Raw genomic sequence first — 17857 nt, 5'->3', positions numbered from 1 at the left:
TACACTTTTGTGCTTATACTTCCCTCATACAAAGTTCGGGAACCCATCCCTTCACCAGTGCCCATTCTCCACCACCCGTAAACCCGGCGTCCCTCCCACCCTCCCCAATCCCATCTCCCCCCCACCCCACCCTGCCACTGTGGCAGGGCATTCCCTTCTGTTCTCTCTCTCTAATTAGCTGTTGTGGTTTGCAATAAAGGTGTTCAGTGGCCGCTGTGCTGAGTCTCTAGCCCTCATTCAGCCCGCAACTCCCTTCCCCCACATGGCCTTCAACTACAATGTAGTTGGTGATCGCTTCTCTGAGTTGCCCTTTCCCCGGAACGTGAGGCCAGCCGCAAAGCCATGGGGTCAACCTCCTGGTACTTATTTCTACAGTTCTTGGGTATTAGTCTCCCACTCTGATATTCTATATACCATAGATGAGTGCAGTCTTTCTATGTCTGTCTCTCTCTTTCTGACTCATTTCACTCAGCATGAAACTTTTCATGCCCATCCACTTGACTACAAAATTCTTGACCTCCTTTTTTCTAACTGCTGCATAGTATTCCATTGTATAGATGTACCAAAGTTTCCTCAACCAGTCATCCGTTTGGGGGCATTCGGGTTTTTTCCAGATTCTGGCTATTGTAGACAGTGCTGCGATGAACATACATGTGCAGATGTTGTTTCGAGTTATTTGTCCATAAAGTAGTTTTCTTTTAAAGTTATTTTCTTAATTTTTAATTTAATTGATTTTTAAAAATTTTATTAAGTTACTGCACTGCAGATCTTGGCAAGCTACCCGTGGCGTATTTGTTACGCCCAAAACAGTAAAAACAAGTCTCACAATGGAGATGTTACTGGTGCCCGCTCGAGCAAATTGATGAACAACAGGATGACAGTGCTCCAGTGCTACTGTGATCTACAAAGTTATTCATAGTTGAGTTTTAGATATACAATGCTCTGGTATCAATCCAACACCAGTGTCAATTTCTTTCAACCAGTGACCCAGGTTTCCTGCCACCCACAACCCTGCCTGACTCCTTGACAAGCCCATTAAAAATATTTTTTGCCATAGTTTGAATCTCATGTTTTCAATGACGTTGACCCTGTACTTTGAATATATAGTCATGTCATTCCTCTAGAATACCAGGGTACCCAAGGCCCATGACCCCTTAGCCCTTATTTCCTGTCAGAGTCTTCTTACCCATTTCTTTCCTTCTCTGTCATTCTCTTCTGTATACTCTGGAGTCAAGAGTGATCTAGCCACCCCCATGTCACACACTGCCTTCCCTTGTCTGGTTATTCTTTATACACAGATAACTGAGATCGCTCTGCGTTTGTCCTTCTTCTGCTTACTACTTGATATCTTCTAGTTCCACCTTGCTGCAGTGAATTGCATTTCATTGTTCCTTGCTGCTGCATCGTACATATTCCATTGTGTATATATACCACATTCCCATAGCCCGCTCATCTATCGTGGACACCTCGCTTGAGTCTAAGTCGCAGCTATTGTAATCAGTGCTGCAATGAATAATGGAGTGCATATAGCCCCTGGAATGAATGCTTTTGTGGCCTGGGGGTAAATACCCAGAAGTGTAATTCCTGAGTTGTTATATGATTGCTCAATTCTAAGTTTACTGAGGATCTCAATACTATTTTCCATAGGGATTGAATCAGACAACATTCTCACTAGCTGTGGATCACAGTTCCATTTTCACCACACCTGTCAACACAGATTGTTCCTAGCATCTTTGCTATGTCACTGATATGAGTTGATATCTCATTGTCCTCTTGATTTGGATTTCCCTAATGATAAGTTATAATGAGAATTTTTCATATGCGTGCTCCCATGCCATCCATCTGTTTTCTTCATACAAATGCCTGTTCATTTCCTCTCCCAATATTTAATGGGTTTTGGATTTTTGGTTGCTGTTGCTTTGCTGTCTTTGAGAGTACTATACATATATTGTTGATGTCAGCCCTTTATTTTATGTATTCTGCGAGAATCTTTTCTCTCATTCAGTTAGCTCATGTTTCTTTTGCCATACAGAAATTATTTAATTTTATGTAGCCTAGTTCTTTCTTTATTTTTTATTCTGTTCCCTTTGTCAATGACATAATATCATCAAAGATGTTTCTGAGTACCAAAACTTGGGGTGTTTTGCCTGTATTGTTTTCAATGTACTTAAGGATTTCAGCCTGATCTCAAACTCATTGGCCCACTTTGAATTGCCTTTGTTATAGATCCAGCTTTAAGTTTTTACACATGCTTATCCAGTTTTACAGCACATTTGTTGAAGAGTCTGTTTTATTCCATTTCATGTTATCTTACATTGGAAATTTGCAGCATCAACATATCTTCCTTCTGAACTTACATGCTGTCCTGAGTGACATTCAGAGCCAGCGGTATAATTCTTCACTCCCAAAGAGTGAAGCTTTATTGATCTCCTCGAAGGAACTGAAGGACTTGAATGATAGACCAGAGAAGCAGTTTCTGTCACCAGAACTTGTCTCTGTCTTCCCAGGAATCAAATCGTGAGCGAATGGCATGTGAAAGACCATTGGGAAATCTTGGCTGCCTAAAAATGTCTGTACACGGGATGCCTATAGATCCACCCGTGGTGCACAAGTCTTCCCATGGAAAGATTTTGAGCTCTTCTGCGTGTCCAAGCACATATAGAAAATGATATCATTTTACTGGGGGTGATTTAGAGAAAATTGGGATTAGCTAAATTAGGCAATGTGATGAAAATAACTGCATCTCTCTAAAAAAAGCAAAGTGTAGGGTAAAATATGATCTTTAAACAGAAGTGTATGTTCATGTAAAGTCTTGAATTACGTAAAATCTTGAGATTTCAAATGAGAAAATTGAACTTGCTTCAGTGAACATAACTATTATTTTTAAAAATCAGGCTTTTATACTTGAAATGACCACATACAGTATCCGAATTAAGACTTTTAAAATGATGCTGTCTTCAAATTTTTTGATTGTCACCATCAACTGGAAACTTTGTTCCCACAGATTGATGATAAATTTTTTAAGACAATGATTCCAGCAATTCCAAAATTTACAGCAGTTGAAATTAGATTTGAACAATATGACTGGTGTTCCTTTTTTATCCTTAGCAATTTCAATGTTGATATGTCTTGTGATAATGAAATGGATGCTTCAGTGTTAAAAAGCATGAAGGAGCTCTGACTTAGAGGACGAGCATGCAATGTCAGGATGGTGACCCTGGATACCATGGGAAAGAGACCCTGAGTGACAGGGACATTTCTGTTATGTCCACACCCACGGGGAGAGGGCCCTTTCCTGCCACTGGCTGTGAGCTGCTCTGCTCTGTGGTTCTCTTTGTGTCTCTCATGGTAGCATGCCCCTTTGTCTACGTGACAACGTTAATCCTTGGCTTGAAACATGAGAATCAGGGCACAGGAATTGAGTTGTAGCTGGGGTGTGCATGACCTGAGAAAAGCGTGAACAGCACTGGTGTACCTTACTCCTGGTGGGCTTCTCTGGGGTAGCCCCAAGGCACTCCAAGAGTGAGACAACTTACTCTGGGATCCTCCCCTGCTCTGCCTTTGTCTCAAATCTACCCGAGTTCAGATGATGCTCAGATCTCCCAGGAGCCTCCTACAGTTCTTTTGCAGCAGACACTCTTTTCAAACTTCTCAGGAGATTTGCTGTTAGACAGAAGTTGGTGGTTGACTATATAGATGGAGCCTGGGGTGACAGAGAAGCAACAGCCCTCTTCCCTGGAGAGCTGGAAGACATTTGTCGGAGAGAGTCTATCACATGTATCTAATTAATTATAGTTTCATTTCTCACTTCATAAAAGGAGTAAATGTGTTTTGAATGAATGAATGAATAATGAAGGAAGTGCGGTTGCCTCCCATGGTTAAAACCAGTCAAGGTGATGCACTCAGGAGGATAATGAATGCCTGGAGCATGGACACTGCCAATGCCGTGGTGGCTTGATTTATCTAACCCACCAATAATTATCGAGTTATTATTGTGTAGCAGGCACTCATCTGCGTTCTTGGAAGCTATTAATGAAGATGAGTAATAAGTCCCTTGTGGAAAATAGAAGACACTATAATGAATAATATAAGTTTAACAGGTACACAAATGTATACATGTATGCCTCAAGATGTATACCGATATGAAAGCCGTAAGAGTCAAGTATGTTTACATGGTGCATGTGAGAGTTGTGAAAGAAGTCACATGCTGAAGGGAAGTAGAACAGACTAGGTCACTTAATCTTTAAGAGACAAAGTCTGGTGGAAGGATGTTTGAGCCAATAAGCGTTCAGAATAAAAGGCGGGAGCAAGCTGTACAGCTCTCCGGGGGACTAAGGTGGCAAGGCAGAAAACATAAAGACTCTGAGATGGGGCAGAAGGAGAGAAAGGAAAGGACGGGTCCTGCCCTTTTAGAACCCAGAGGCTGGACTTACCTATCTCCCAGTGGGGTCGAGAGGCTACAACGGAGGTGGGGGTCATGAGTGAGTGGCACAAGCTGACTTTTAACAGGCCCCCTGAACTGTCCTGCTGAGCATGAAGCCCAAAGGATAGAGCCAGAACAGAGAGGAGGCACTGGCAGTGACTCAGAGAGACGCGAAATGATTTCTCAAAATGGAAATCTGAGAAACAACCTTGTCTTCATGACTCTAGGACTTTGTTCTTTATGTTATTTCTTGGGCATTTTGGTAGTGGCGCAGGGTGCAGTACCTTTGAACATCAATAACATAAATGTCAATATTATTAGAATGATGTTATCTAAATTATAGTAGAATTATAAATAAAAAGGAAATCAAAAACAGTTTTCAAAACTCAAGCATGGCGGATGCAATAGAGCAACTCTGGCATCCGTCCAACAAACATCCTGCCGGTTTGGCCCCTCCACACGTGAAAGAGTTTAGTTTGGAAGTGTTTTGTTTTATCCTTTTGATGTTAGGCCACATCTAAGTGTGTTCAGGGATCATTTCTGGCAATGGTCAGGGGAGCATATGTGGTACCAGGGATCAAACCCCAGTTAGCTATGTTGAAGGCAAGTGCCCTACCTATTGTACTATCTTTCTGGCCCCCTTAGGGAATATTTTTTTTTAATTTATTTTATTGAATCACCATGTGGAAAATTACAATGCTTTCAGGCTTAAGTCTTAGTCATACAATGCTGAAACAACCATCCCTTCACCAGTGCCCATATCCCACCACCGAAAAAAAAAAAAAACACAGTACGCCTCCCATCCCGCCCCCCCGCCCCCCCTTATAACTGATAAATTTCATTTTACTTTCTATTTACTTGGGTTACATTCAATATTTCAACACAATCCTCACCATTATTGTTAGGAGCACCCCACTAGAGTCAGACCTGTTGTGAAGGGAAATGAGGTTTCGAGGCCGCAATAGCGGCCGCGCGGTTTTGGATTTCTGTACTTTAACAACTAAGTCCAGGGAGATTTCTTCCGGATATTGGATCATTGCAAGCTTGTAAATCCCATCTGTGGTCGTCATAATATGGCGTCCCCACACCCTTCATCCCCGGGAAGAGACAGGCGGGAGAGAGAAATACCTTTCCCCTCCTGGGCGGGCATGGGGTCGCGGCTTGGTTCTCAGGCTGGAGACATTCTGCAAGGAGCTGCCCATATTGAAGTTGGTTCAGCTGGGTCTGGATTCACGCTCGTGCAGCTGCAGAGGAGCCGCACATGCGTGCGGCCCCTTAGGGAGTATTTTAAAGCATCACTGTATCATTGTCATCCAGTTGTTCATTGATTTGCTTGCTTGGGCACCAGTAATGTCTCCCCCCCTTTTTTTTGAGACTTGTTACTGTTTTTGGCATATTGAATATGCCACGGGTAACTTGCCAGGATCTGCCGTGAGGGCGAAATACTCTTGTTAGCTTGCCTGGCTCTCCAAGAGGGGCGGACAAATTGAACCTGGGTCAGTTGCGTGCAAGACAAATGCCCTACCATTGTGCTATTGCTCCAGCCCATTTTAAAGCATAATGGTATATACAGTCTTTCCCTTGGATCATCCAGTATGATTCAATACTTAATACTGACTTTTGCCTCTGGTCATCAGGACGTTATTATAACTGTAAAAAGTTAACTATTTTTTAAAATGCAGCCTAGTATGCAAGCTATTTCCAATTTCCCTACAGGGCTCAACATGATCTACTAACAGTTGGTTTGTTCAAACCAGGATTTCGGCAAGAGCCTCACCCCAAATGGGAAGGAGGGTCCCCTCAAAGCATCTTTATTCCATGACACTCTGATCCTCTGATCCATGATTTATTTTCATTTCATCTTACCCCTTTGCACGGGGTTAAGGGGGTGTACCTGGCTGTGCTCCGGCAGGGCTTGCCCCTGGCTCTGCACTCAGCTTTCGCTCACGGTGGTGCTCGGGGCTCCATGGGAAGTGCTGGGTATACAGCCCAGGTCAGCCATGTACAAGGCGAGCTCCCTATCTGCTATCTCTCTGGCCCTACTGTATTATTATTTTGTAGAAAATGTTTTTTTTTTCTGGTAGAATACCTTATATCACTTTCCATCTTTTCCTCAAAGAATGGCTTCCAATATATTTTCCCTCTACCTCTCTATGTTTCTGTAGTGACATTTTTTACTCCTCTTAAGACTTGAATTGATTTAGCTTCAGTATATTTGGTGAAATACACAAAGGTGGTGCTAATTAGTTTCAATTATTCTATTAGGTTTTGTTTGTTTCAATTTTCATTAATTAATATTGCTTAAGCCTATTATTTATAAAATTGGCATTGTAAAATAGGAATTCTCTAATTTTATCCTTCCTCTTTTACTTTTATCAGTTGTTTGATAGGAATGAACTTTGCCTCATCAATGACTTGGTTACTCTGCAATGGAATTTTAGAGGCAAAGAAGAAGAAATGATCAGTGTCCATTTTATTTGTTGATTAAATGCTTTCAGATTTAGTTGATCACTGTAATAAACAATACTTGTTTCTTACACATTCTTAGGGACTCACTTTTTACATATTTTATGTAATATAACACACCATAATTATTGTATGCGTGTGTTTGTGAGTCAACATAATTATTGTGGTGTGTGTGTGTGTGTGTGTAAGTGTGTGTGTGTGTGTGTGTGTGTGTGTGTGTGTGTGTGATACTGTCCTAAATCAGGGACAACCCAGGAGTTGGGCAATCCTTTTGGTGTGGGTTTATTGTACTTTGGTAGCTTCCTGGCTAGCTGGGACAGGACACCCACGGTGCATGAGACTGGTTTCCTGCCCCAGAAAGGAACTCACCCATTTATCAGGACCCCTCCATGCTATTCACTGGAAGTGGTAATTCGTAAATGTCATGCACTCGAGGTAGAAAACTGATATCTTCCTATTTGTCAGTAAAACCCGTGTGACTTGAAGAGTATGTGCCCTTTTCTTGTGAGAAGATTGGGTACTGAGGTTGGGTGCTGCCTGATGGTTTGGTCAGCACGAATGTGCATCTAGCTGCCAGTTTCATGAAGAGTCCATGGCTGGCTTATGTGAGACCCCTGTGTGGAAACACACACATGGGCACGTTAAGCAATTCCAGCTTCCACCCAAACGCCAGTGCTCACTCCTGGTGTGGCTCAGGCAGCTTCTGGGAATGGGTCAGAGCATCTCCTTTTGCAAAAAGTTTAATGAGGGCTGGGGGTGGGTGGTGGGGAAGAGGCCGTTCAAGGAGTGTAATCGTCGTCTTCCAGAATGCAGAGCCCAGTGCCCCGCGCTCAGGAGGCCCCGGGAAACACCGCCTCCCTGCAACCGTGCCTGATTATAAGTGAATAATTAAATTGATGGATTATTTGTGTTAAAATGGGTGGCAGACTATATTTTCTTCCTTGAATAATGATTCACATTAATTGAGTAAGAAAATGATTAATTTTGCTCGATTCAATTTGGCAATTTGTTCCATAGGAATTTATTATTCGGGGCTTGCAGTGGCGTCACTTCCCAGTTTTATAATTGCAGGCAAATCTCCCCGCCTCGCCACATTCCCTCTGGTCCACTAGAAAGGGACCTGCCCTCCTAGGGTGAGGGTGTGCAGGTACCGCAGCCCTTCTGGAGAAGCCTCTGATGGGTTTCCTGACGGGGTTTGGGTAAGTGTCCAGGCAGAGCAGCGAGCCTGGCAGGGCTGGTTCCCCACACAGGGGTCCTCCCCACCGTGCAGCATTCTCCCTGCGCAGGAACGGGGGGCCCAGCCTCCCGTCCAGCCTCGTCAAGGATGCCCTGCCCTTTGGTATTGCTGGGCTCTGATGGGACACCACCAGCACCATTCAGAGGGCCAGTGGCTCTCTCCCAATGGCTCAGTCCTCCAGCTTCGTATTCCCCCTCAGTGCAGGGCTGGAGCGATAGCACAGCACAGCGGGTAGGGCGCTCGCCTCGCCCACAGGCGGCCCACCCAGGTTTGATTTCTCCGCTCCTCTCGGAAATTCCGGGAAGCTACCGAGAATATCCCACCCGCAAGGTAGAGCCTGGCAATCTCCCCATGGCGTATTCAATATGCCAAAAAAAGTCTCGCATGGAGACGTTACTGGTGCCCGCTCGAGCCAATCGATGAGCAACGGGATGACAGTGCTACAGTGATAGTCTTGATGCAATTTCTAAATGGCCCATCACTAATCAAGGGCTTTGTCTGAAGTCAAGCGCCAGGCAAGTGAGGCTCTGAATCTGCCCCCAGGGTGAGGCTGGATGGAGCTCTGCGGACAGTGGGACCACGACGCCTTTTCTCCAGTAGCATCAGAACAATAGAAACATTTTCAAGGCCGATTTTCCTGAGTTTGAATTAGGGATTAGCTGGGTATGCCTGAGAGGTGACATTTCTTTTCATAACTTCATGACTATTTGCTGGAGGGGCTCGGGGGACATTCACAAATGTTCTCACCAACACGAGGAGGAAGTATGGGGCAGGGTATCAAACAGGAGGAGGAGTTAGAAGTGGACTGACCGGTACTTTTCCCATACCTAACACTAACCTTGGTTCTTTCTCTTGCATTATTTAATCCTTGCTGGCACTTCCTAAGGCAAATCCTATTGTTAGCTCTGTTTGCACGGAGAGAAGAAAGCAGAATAAAGAAGTGAAGGGATTCTTGAGGTCCCCTGGCTCATACTTAAGAGTGGAAGCCGGGGTTCCCTGCCAGGTATCCTGGCTTTACTCTGCTCATTCTTCCTGGCAGATGGACCAGGTCCTCCCACAATCCCTTCTAATCCTCACCAGCAGTGAGTCGCTTACCAGAACTCACTCTGCATGTTAAGGACCAAGGGTAGGAAGGTGGAAAGAGAAGGAGGAAGGGAGGGGAAAAAGGAGGACTGAATGAATAAAGACCGGGAGAAGAGAGACAGAGGAATAAGGAAAGCAACGGAGGGAGGAAAGAAGGGAAGGAGGAAAGGAGGTTAGAGAGAGGAAGAAGAGAAGGGAGAGAGGGAGAGATAAAAGAAGGAGGAGAGGAACAAAGAGAGGGAGGGAAGGGGCAAATAAAGGAAGAAAAGAGGGAGGAAAGAAGGGAGGGGTAGAGAGAAGAAAGGAAGGAAGAGAAGGAAGAGAAGGAAGTAGAGGAGGGAGGGAGAAAGAAAGTAAGGCAATAAGGCTGGCGGGGGGGGGGGGGATCAAGCAACAAGGGAGGAAGGAAGACAAAAGGAAAAAGAGGCAGAAGCCCGGGAGAGCTTGTGTGGAGACAGCCTCGCAGATACCCTGCTTCCCTTGGCCACGCACGGGGAGGGGGACGGGGGGGGGGGGGGGAGAAATCTCAGACCAGCAAGAAGCTTCTTTTTTGCACCAGGCCTTGGACAGGCAGGTATCTGGCTCAAAAGGCCGCTGTTTTCAGAGCCCTGGCGAGGGCTGGCTGCTCCGTGCCTTGCAGGAGGGAGGGATGAAGCCAGAGCGCGCTGCCTCTGCAGGTTTATCTCTGTAAATGGGGGGTAAAGATTTTCGACCCTCTTGGCCCAGTTGAAAGAATACCCCCCACCAACCGCCCCTCCCCACAGTCCTATCCAAAGGACACTCATGTCCCCTCACTCACACAGTGTAGGTGGTGCTGAGGAAAAGACTCATCCATTCCTGCCTCTCTCAGAAGCTGGAAATCAAGCCCCCACTTCACTCTTGACAAAGCTATTTCTATCGGAGCTATACTGTTCAGAGTGTAGACGCTGAGTCCTGAATCTTTCCCAGTCCTTTCCCTCCTCTGTTTCTGCTCTTTCAATGTTTTCCTGTTTCAAAGAATATCATTTTTTTCTGAAACTTGAACTTCTCAAAAATTTTTTTTTGCTACCAGCTCTTTCTGGCTCCGTTTTCCCCATCCAGTCTGTGGATTATTCCTCTACCTAGAAGGCGTTTGTGGAGGTTGTTGTCAGTAGGAGTAGTGGCTAGTGTGTTTCTGCGCCCACTCTCTGTGGCCCTGCCAGGAACAGTTTGTCCAACTGTAGACATTGACCCACTGTCCTCTGGTGGCTAATAAACAGAAGAATCGGAATGCGATGTCTCTATCTCTTGTCTAGGCAAACATGCTTACCTATGCCTGGACACGTAGAGGTCTTTTGTTTGTTAATTCAAATATCTGTTCAAAGAGTTTTAGTACATAGTTCTCTTGTGTTCATTTTTCATCTTTGCTGGGCTCATTTAGTCCGAAGAGTGAGGCTTCAGCTCAGATAAACGCCCCCACTTATTTATCTAAGCATGCTACCCCCTTTCTTTCCTTTGTATTCTCACCTTTGGGAAATTTTCAGGATTTATTCTTCGTGAAAGTTTCTTAAATTTTAGCATGCCTTTGAACCTGTTGTTGACAAATAAAGCTAATCTCTGAAGCAGAGATCGGCAAGGTATGGCCTATTTTCTAAGGCCCATGAGTTAAACAAGTTTATTTATTTTTCAAAGGATTTCCAGGAAAGTGGAAGTAGTACTCCTAGTAGTATTACTAGTACTATTGGTGTGGAAGTGGTAGTAATACCAAGATAAAATAGAAAGTAGTGGAATCTACCAACTAAAATATTTATAATCTAACCTGTTAGACAAGGTCTGATGATTCCTATTTCTAAATCAAATATTTCTTCTGCTACTGTATCCAGTCTGTTCTTTGATGCAACTCAGGAAGTTTAGTTTAGTGTCACTTTTTTTTTTTCTTTTTTAAGTAGGAAGTTCTATTGGAAAGTAGAAGAGAAAGGAAAAGAAACTTCCTAGCTGTGGAAGAACTTAGTAGGACTAGATTTAAGGGTCATTTTTTTTTTTACCTGAAAATATATCTTGCCAGCTCTTCACTTTATTATTTGTAATGAATCTGATTATTTTGTTTTCCTCAACGTAGCCAACCCTTTCCCTGGCAACAGAAAAGGGAATTTAAGTCTCTAGTAGCCAAGAAACTTTAAGATACGAGCACATGAGGTTGAGAATTGATGTTTTATTTTCCTACATGATCTCTAGGAGTGAGGAGTGGAAATTAGGCATTGGTTCCAGGGAAAGCTCTTTGGGGACTGAAAAGTTCATGGTGGAGTTTGTATTATGACGTCATCTTTAAAATTCTTCAAGTAATTCTTTTTCTCTGCTACCGGACGATGTTCGCCATCTATCCCTACATGGCAAGTCAGGGTACCCATGAACCAATGACCAATCCTTTGTTCTAGAAAAATGGGCAGAACTCTCCACAATTCACAGGGTGTTGTACTCTCACCGTGTTTTGGGAAGATTTGTCCCTTCCAGCGCCTCTAACTGGACTGACTGGATTTTCTTTTCTGAGGCAGCGAGTCTCACGGTTACTGTTTTTTGTTTGTCTGTTTGTTTTCTTTATATATATATATATATATATATATATATATATATATATATATATATATATTTGCTTTTTGGGTCTCACGCGACGATGCACAGGGGTCATCCTGGCTTTGCACTCAGGAACTAGCCCTGGCAGTACTCAGGGAACCATATGGGATGCTGGGAATCTAACCCGGGTCTGCCGCATGCAAGGCAAATGCCCTCCCCGCTGTGCTATCCGTCCAGCCCCTCACTTTTTTTCCGTGTTAAATAATGAGTCAGTTTCTGAAATTCTTCCATCTGCTCCCTGTGCTTGCTTCCTAAGTATCCACAGTGATCTTTCTTCTTTCCCGGCCATGCCAGTTTCTGCTTGGCACCATCCGGGCTGGGTGGACAGTCCTGCTTTCTGCCCACCTTTCAGAACTTTTAAAAAAATAGCCTCCTTGTCCCTTAGTTTGCAAGTTATTTGTTCTGTTCCATTACTGACCCTACCTTTACTCCTGAAGAAATTCTTTCATATTTTTGTCCTAATGACAAATTTCTCCTCTCTTTCCAAGGACAGATAAGGTGGACACATAGTCATCACCTTGGGCATGGCAAATCTGGGGAAGGAAGAGGACTTGTGGATTGTTCTCAAACACACATGCTCCATGGTCCTTCCGCAGACCCTCTCACAACCTGACAGACTGGACTTTTTGGTCTCTTCCTGTTAGCTCTGAAGAAAATGAGCTGAGGGAGATGAAAGGGTTAGCTCAGTGTATCATCACTAATAAAACGTCATGCTTTGCCTGTCTTGCACCCTGCCACCCACTCTGCAGTCGGTCGGATCGCTCAACCTGGGAGGCTGCAAGTGACGTTGGCAATGTCACTTACCTACAACGTCAATCCCATCAACTTCCTTTTTACCTTTATTTAGGAAATTATTGGATAAGAACAGTCAGTACCTCGAGCTTAGTAAAAACATTCATTTTCTTGACTGTAGCCAGTTTCAAAAAAATTGATCCACTCCACTGGGGTAGGCCCCGTCTGATCTGTGGGTATCCAACTTTCATCCAATTGATCCCCTTAGAGCTCAATACATCCCTTTTCTACAACTTGGAGTTTAAGAGGCAAGTGATTTGTATCCATCAGCTCAGTCGTGACACCAGGGCTAAATCCATCATTTAGTATTACGAGGTCTACCACACACATTTCCAAATACCTTCCAAAGCCACTGAAATTGATGGTGACAATTCTCCACATTCTTCATTTGTGGTTTCCACTCTAACTCTCCTCAACTTCAGTCTCTCTAGGGACTAAACCCACACTGGTGTTGTGTTTGTCATTAACCCGTTTCATCTTTTGAGCACGTGTCTTGCCAAGAACCTTTTCTTACATCTGTGGATCAACCCAAATGCAGAGAGTCTGACTTAGAAGGTTGGGTTGATTTCAATTGTTTTATTTAAATGGATCAGGAGCAGCGTATTATAGGTTGATACTGACATGTTTGTTGAACACAAGGACAAAAGGCAGAAATACTCTAATAATACAGGAATTAAAGAAAACTCTAGCTATCTATTATCTATGCAAATAGTTCTCATCCATGTCACTAAGGAGAGACAAATTGCTTATTTTCAGCTAAAATCTCACACAATTTATGAAACAGAGGGAGATAACTCCAGGCCAGCAGCTGCTGAGACTAGCTTAGGACTGACTACGAGACACCATTTCTTAGTGTGAGGAACCTGCAGCTAGTCACCCCAGAAACATTTCCAGTGGAACTTTTAAATCAAATGTTTAACACTCACTTTGAGGTTTTTGTTTGTTTGGCTTGGGGTTAAACTGAACTGTGCTCAGGGCTTACTCCTGATTCTGAGCTCAGGGCTCACTCTTGCCGAGCATATGGGTGCCCGGGATCAAACATGGACTGGCTGTGTGCAGGGTGAGTGTCCTATCTGCTGGCTTCTCTCTGGGGCCCTCACGTTGAAAATTTAAAACTGGGGCTGGGGCAATAGCACAGCGGGGAGGGCGTTTGCCTTGCACGCGGCCGACGTGGGTGCGATTCCCAGCATCCCATATGGTCCCCTGAGCACCGCCAGGGGTGATTCCTGAGTGCAGAGCCAGGAATAAACCCTCTGCATTGTCAGCTGTGACCCAAAAAGCAAAAAAAAAAAAAATTAAAAACTGAAGATGGAAAGTACTTTCAGATTTACTATTTTTTTGCATAAAATTTTGGTGACTTTTGAATTTCTTCTATGGGGTTAATTAGTAATCCTCGCATCTCTAAATTTAAAAAACTGGCTTGGACCAGGGATGTAGCTCAATGGTAGAGCATGTGTAAGAACTTGGGTTTGGTCCTCAGCACTGCACGGTCTTCCAACAAACACCAACAGATGGGATTCTGGTGCCCTCTGGACAGTATTTTAAGTGACTGTGGCCCCCAGAGTGGCACCCACAATCAACAACAAGAGATGGTGAAAAGTATAAGACTTTCCTTTCTCCCCTTCAGGTTGCATTTCCCTTGTTATATGTAAGAATTCTGTAAAGATGATGTTATCTGTAAAATTATGACTGCCCAATTTAAAATTATGGGCTGCCACCAAAGGGGAGAAGGAGTGAAGTTAGGACAGAAAAGGGGCCACTATGACAGCGATAGTTGGAAATGATCACTCTGGACAAGAACTGAATGCTGAAAGGTAAAGTGATGTACATGATAAGTTTTATTGGTACAGAGAGAGAGAGAGAGAGAGAGAGAGAGAGAGAGAGAGAGAGAGGGAAAGAGAGAGAGAGGAAGAGAGAGAGAGAGAGGGAAATAGAGAGAGGAAGAGAGAGAAAGAGAGAGAGGGAAAGAGAGAGAGAGGTCTATCATAAAGGCAGACTACCTTTTGGGGTGAGGCAGGGGAAGGTGGGCAGGAGGGAAACTGGGGACATTGTTGGTGGCAAATATGCGCTGTTTTGACTATTGGAACTGGGTTGAGTATTGGAACATTGTACGACTGAGACTTGATCAAGAGAAACTTCCTTTTTTTTTTTTTGCTTTTTTTTGGGGGGGGTCACGCCCGGCGATGCACAGGGGTTACTCCTGGCTTTGCGCTCAGGAATTACTCCTGGCGGTGCTAGGGGACCATATGGGATGCTGGGAATCGAACCGGGTTGGCCGCGTGCAAGGCAAACGCCCTCCCCGCTGTGCTATCGCTCCAGCCCCCGAAACTTCTTAACTGTATATCTCATGGTGATTCAATAAAAAAAATCATGAGCTAGAATTTTTACTAACTTAAAAAATATTTGAATGTAGCAGAAAGCTATCACTGCTGATACAATTCTAGAATTAACATTGATTAGATAACAAACCTGCAATATTAAAACCAATAGAGAAAATCAATTTATATGAACATTGTTATATCTGGGGCTGGAGCGATAGCACAGCAGGGTAGGGTGTTTTCCTTGCACTCGGCCAACGGGGTTGGATTCCTCCACCCCTCCCGGAGAGCCCGGCAAGCTACCGAGAGTATCTCACCCTCACAGCAGAGCCTGGCAAGCTACCGTGGTGTATTTGATATGCCCAAAATAGTAACACCAAGTCTCACATGGAGATGTTACTGGTGCCCGCTGGAGGAAATTGATGAGCAAGGGGATGACAGTGACAGTGGCAGTGTTATATCTGATCACAGGATTGTTGTCTTGATCTAAGAACGTATTAAGCGGGTTGTTGCTTCAGGAGGTGCTGCCCCGCCACATATGCAGTGGAGCGCAGTCGAGAGACTTCACAGTCTATAGTCTGGGGGAAGGAGTCCCTGTGGCAGGTGGGCGTGGCTGAAGGGGCTTCTGGAAGCGCGGGGGTTGGGGCGAGGCGAACCATCCCAACTCCAAAAAGAACACCAGAGTTCCCAACGTAGGCGCTGGGTACCTGAAGTTATTAGCAGGTCGGTATCTCTGCAGAGAATATTCGCGCAGGCGTATATCGGGCCCGTGGTGTGGCTGTAGCGGTCGGCTGTGCTTTGGCTGCTGGGTAGTCGGCGGGGGGCGTTCAGCTGCGAGGAACAGTGGTTCCGTAACGTTTAGGTACTTGGTGTGCACCTGCTGGGGGATGTAGTCGGGACTTAGTGGAGCAGGGCCTTTGTGGGAGTCAGCCTGGCAGAAGACAGGGGAGGTGGTTTACTGACTTTCAGAAACTCTTCTCTAAGGTATCCGTAGATTTATTGAAATATTCTATACCTGAAGCTCTTCGAAAGCTGCTTCATGCTCCAGATGATAGAAAAATGACTAAAATCTGTGTCTTAACTGGGAGAAATAGTTTTCCAAAGGGGGATATCTGACACATTCTGAAGAAATAGATTTTTTTAAAAAGTTTCATAACCAAAGATTTTATTTGTTTATGTTAGAAAAAATGATAAAAAATTTTTTGGAGTAGGAAAGCTGTCCATTACATAATTCATGGATTTTCACAGAACTGAACAAATAAGGATGTTTGGTATAGTAACCCTTTATTATTATTTTTATTTATTTATTTATTTATTTTTATAAATTTAAATTTTATTGAATCACCATGTGGAGGGTTACATAGTTCTCAGGATTATGTCAGTTATACAATACTCAAACACCCTTCCCTTCACCCGTGCCCATATTCCATCACCAACCACCCCATTATACCTCCCGCCCCCTCCCGCCCCCCCAGTCCCCGCCCTTGTAAGTGATAAGTTTCACTTCGTTTACGCTTTATCTTGGTTACAGTCCATGTTTCAACACATAACTCACTATTGTTGCTAGGGTTTCCCCCCCAAAAAGAGAAGATAGTCCCACTGTCAAGGAAGCATTTGATGGCTCTCCATTGCTGAGAATGTAGAGATATTAAGTCCCGCTGTTTGTTACATAACTTTTCTATTTTTTTCCCCCCTTGTCCCACGCCACCGAGATCACGCCTGTTTAGTAATCACCACGCTGCCTGACAAAGGGAAAACAAACCAAAAAAGATGGTTATTTCCTGTCATCAGCCAGTGTGGGGCTCTGGCTTAGTTGATAGTCTAGTAGAATGTCTGCAAGCAGAGTAACCCTTTATTAAAGTTGAAATAGTACACATGTCTCCTGGTCCCATATAGACACACTCTCTGCCTTTCACTCTCTCTAGCGACATCTCCCTCCCATATCCAATTCCTGTTCAGGGTCCAGTCTGGGGACGTGCTTCCAGAAAAGTCTGAGACAAGTAGCTTCAGTTTATAGGTCCCTCAGATCAGAATTTACTGCTGCTTCTCTCGGACTCAAAAGATACATTATTATGATTGCAGCCCGGATCCTTATTTGCAGGTAGATTCCGGCGTCGCTTGCTTTATTGCCAATAGTTTGGTTATCCTTTACTTGAAAATATCTGGCACAAATAAAGCATTTGAGAGCTATGGAAAAAGGAAGCTATTTTCACCTCTATATTGCTCGGCCTAAATTCCCCCCCTTGTGTTTTTTCCCATGAAGTTTTCTTCTAATGTCTTATTTTTATGGGATGATTTTTCATCCATGTCTTTCATTCCTAGGTGGGGTGCTATAACTTGGGGTGGCTTATCCCATTGTGACCTCCTTCTGAAGTCACATTCATGTTGGATTACTGTAAATTAAATCATCTCTGAGCATCCTCAGTGGAGAGAGAAGCAATTCTAAATTTAAAATATATCTGGACTGCAAAATTGAAACCCTGAGTGGTTAATGAAAGTGGGGTGGCCACACACAGAGCAGGTGGAATGTTCTTAATAAAAATTTGCTGAAGACAAATTTCAAATCATGCACCAAAATATTAACGGCTTTTCGTGCTCAGGCCTCCATCTGGTTCTCTCAATGGCTTCAGAGGCCTTGGGGAATGAAGACAAAAATCCTCTTGTTATAACGTACAAGAGCGTCTATGGCCCATTTCTGGATGTGTCTTGTGCCTTTTGGGAACTAGTCTCTGAGAGACTGCACTGAGTCACATTCTAATTCCTCTCCCTGTGTCATCCTTTAACTGAAAATGACATACCGGTCCCCACTTTTCAGTCACCTTCTATATCACCACATCTGCTAGGGTATGATCTTTGTTTTGTGCTGTTTTGTGCTTTGGGGGCCACCCCTAGTGATGCTCAGGGACTTCTCTGGACTGTACGCTCAGGGGTCACTTCCAGCGGTGCCCA

This window comes from Sorex araneus, chromosome X (genome assembly GCF_027595985.1).
Source record: "Sorex araneus isolate mSorAra2 chromosome X, mSorAra2.pri, whole genome shotgun sequence".
In the NCBI taxonomy this organism is placed as follows: Eukaryota; Metazoa; Chordata; class Mammalia; order Eulipotyphla; family Soricidae; genus Sorex; species Sorex araneus.
The sequence above is the reverse complement of the archived record's forward strand: the minus strand, read 5'-3'. Positions refer to the sequence as shown.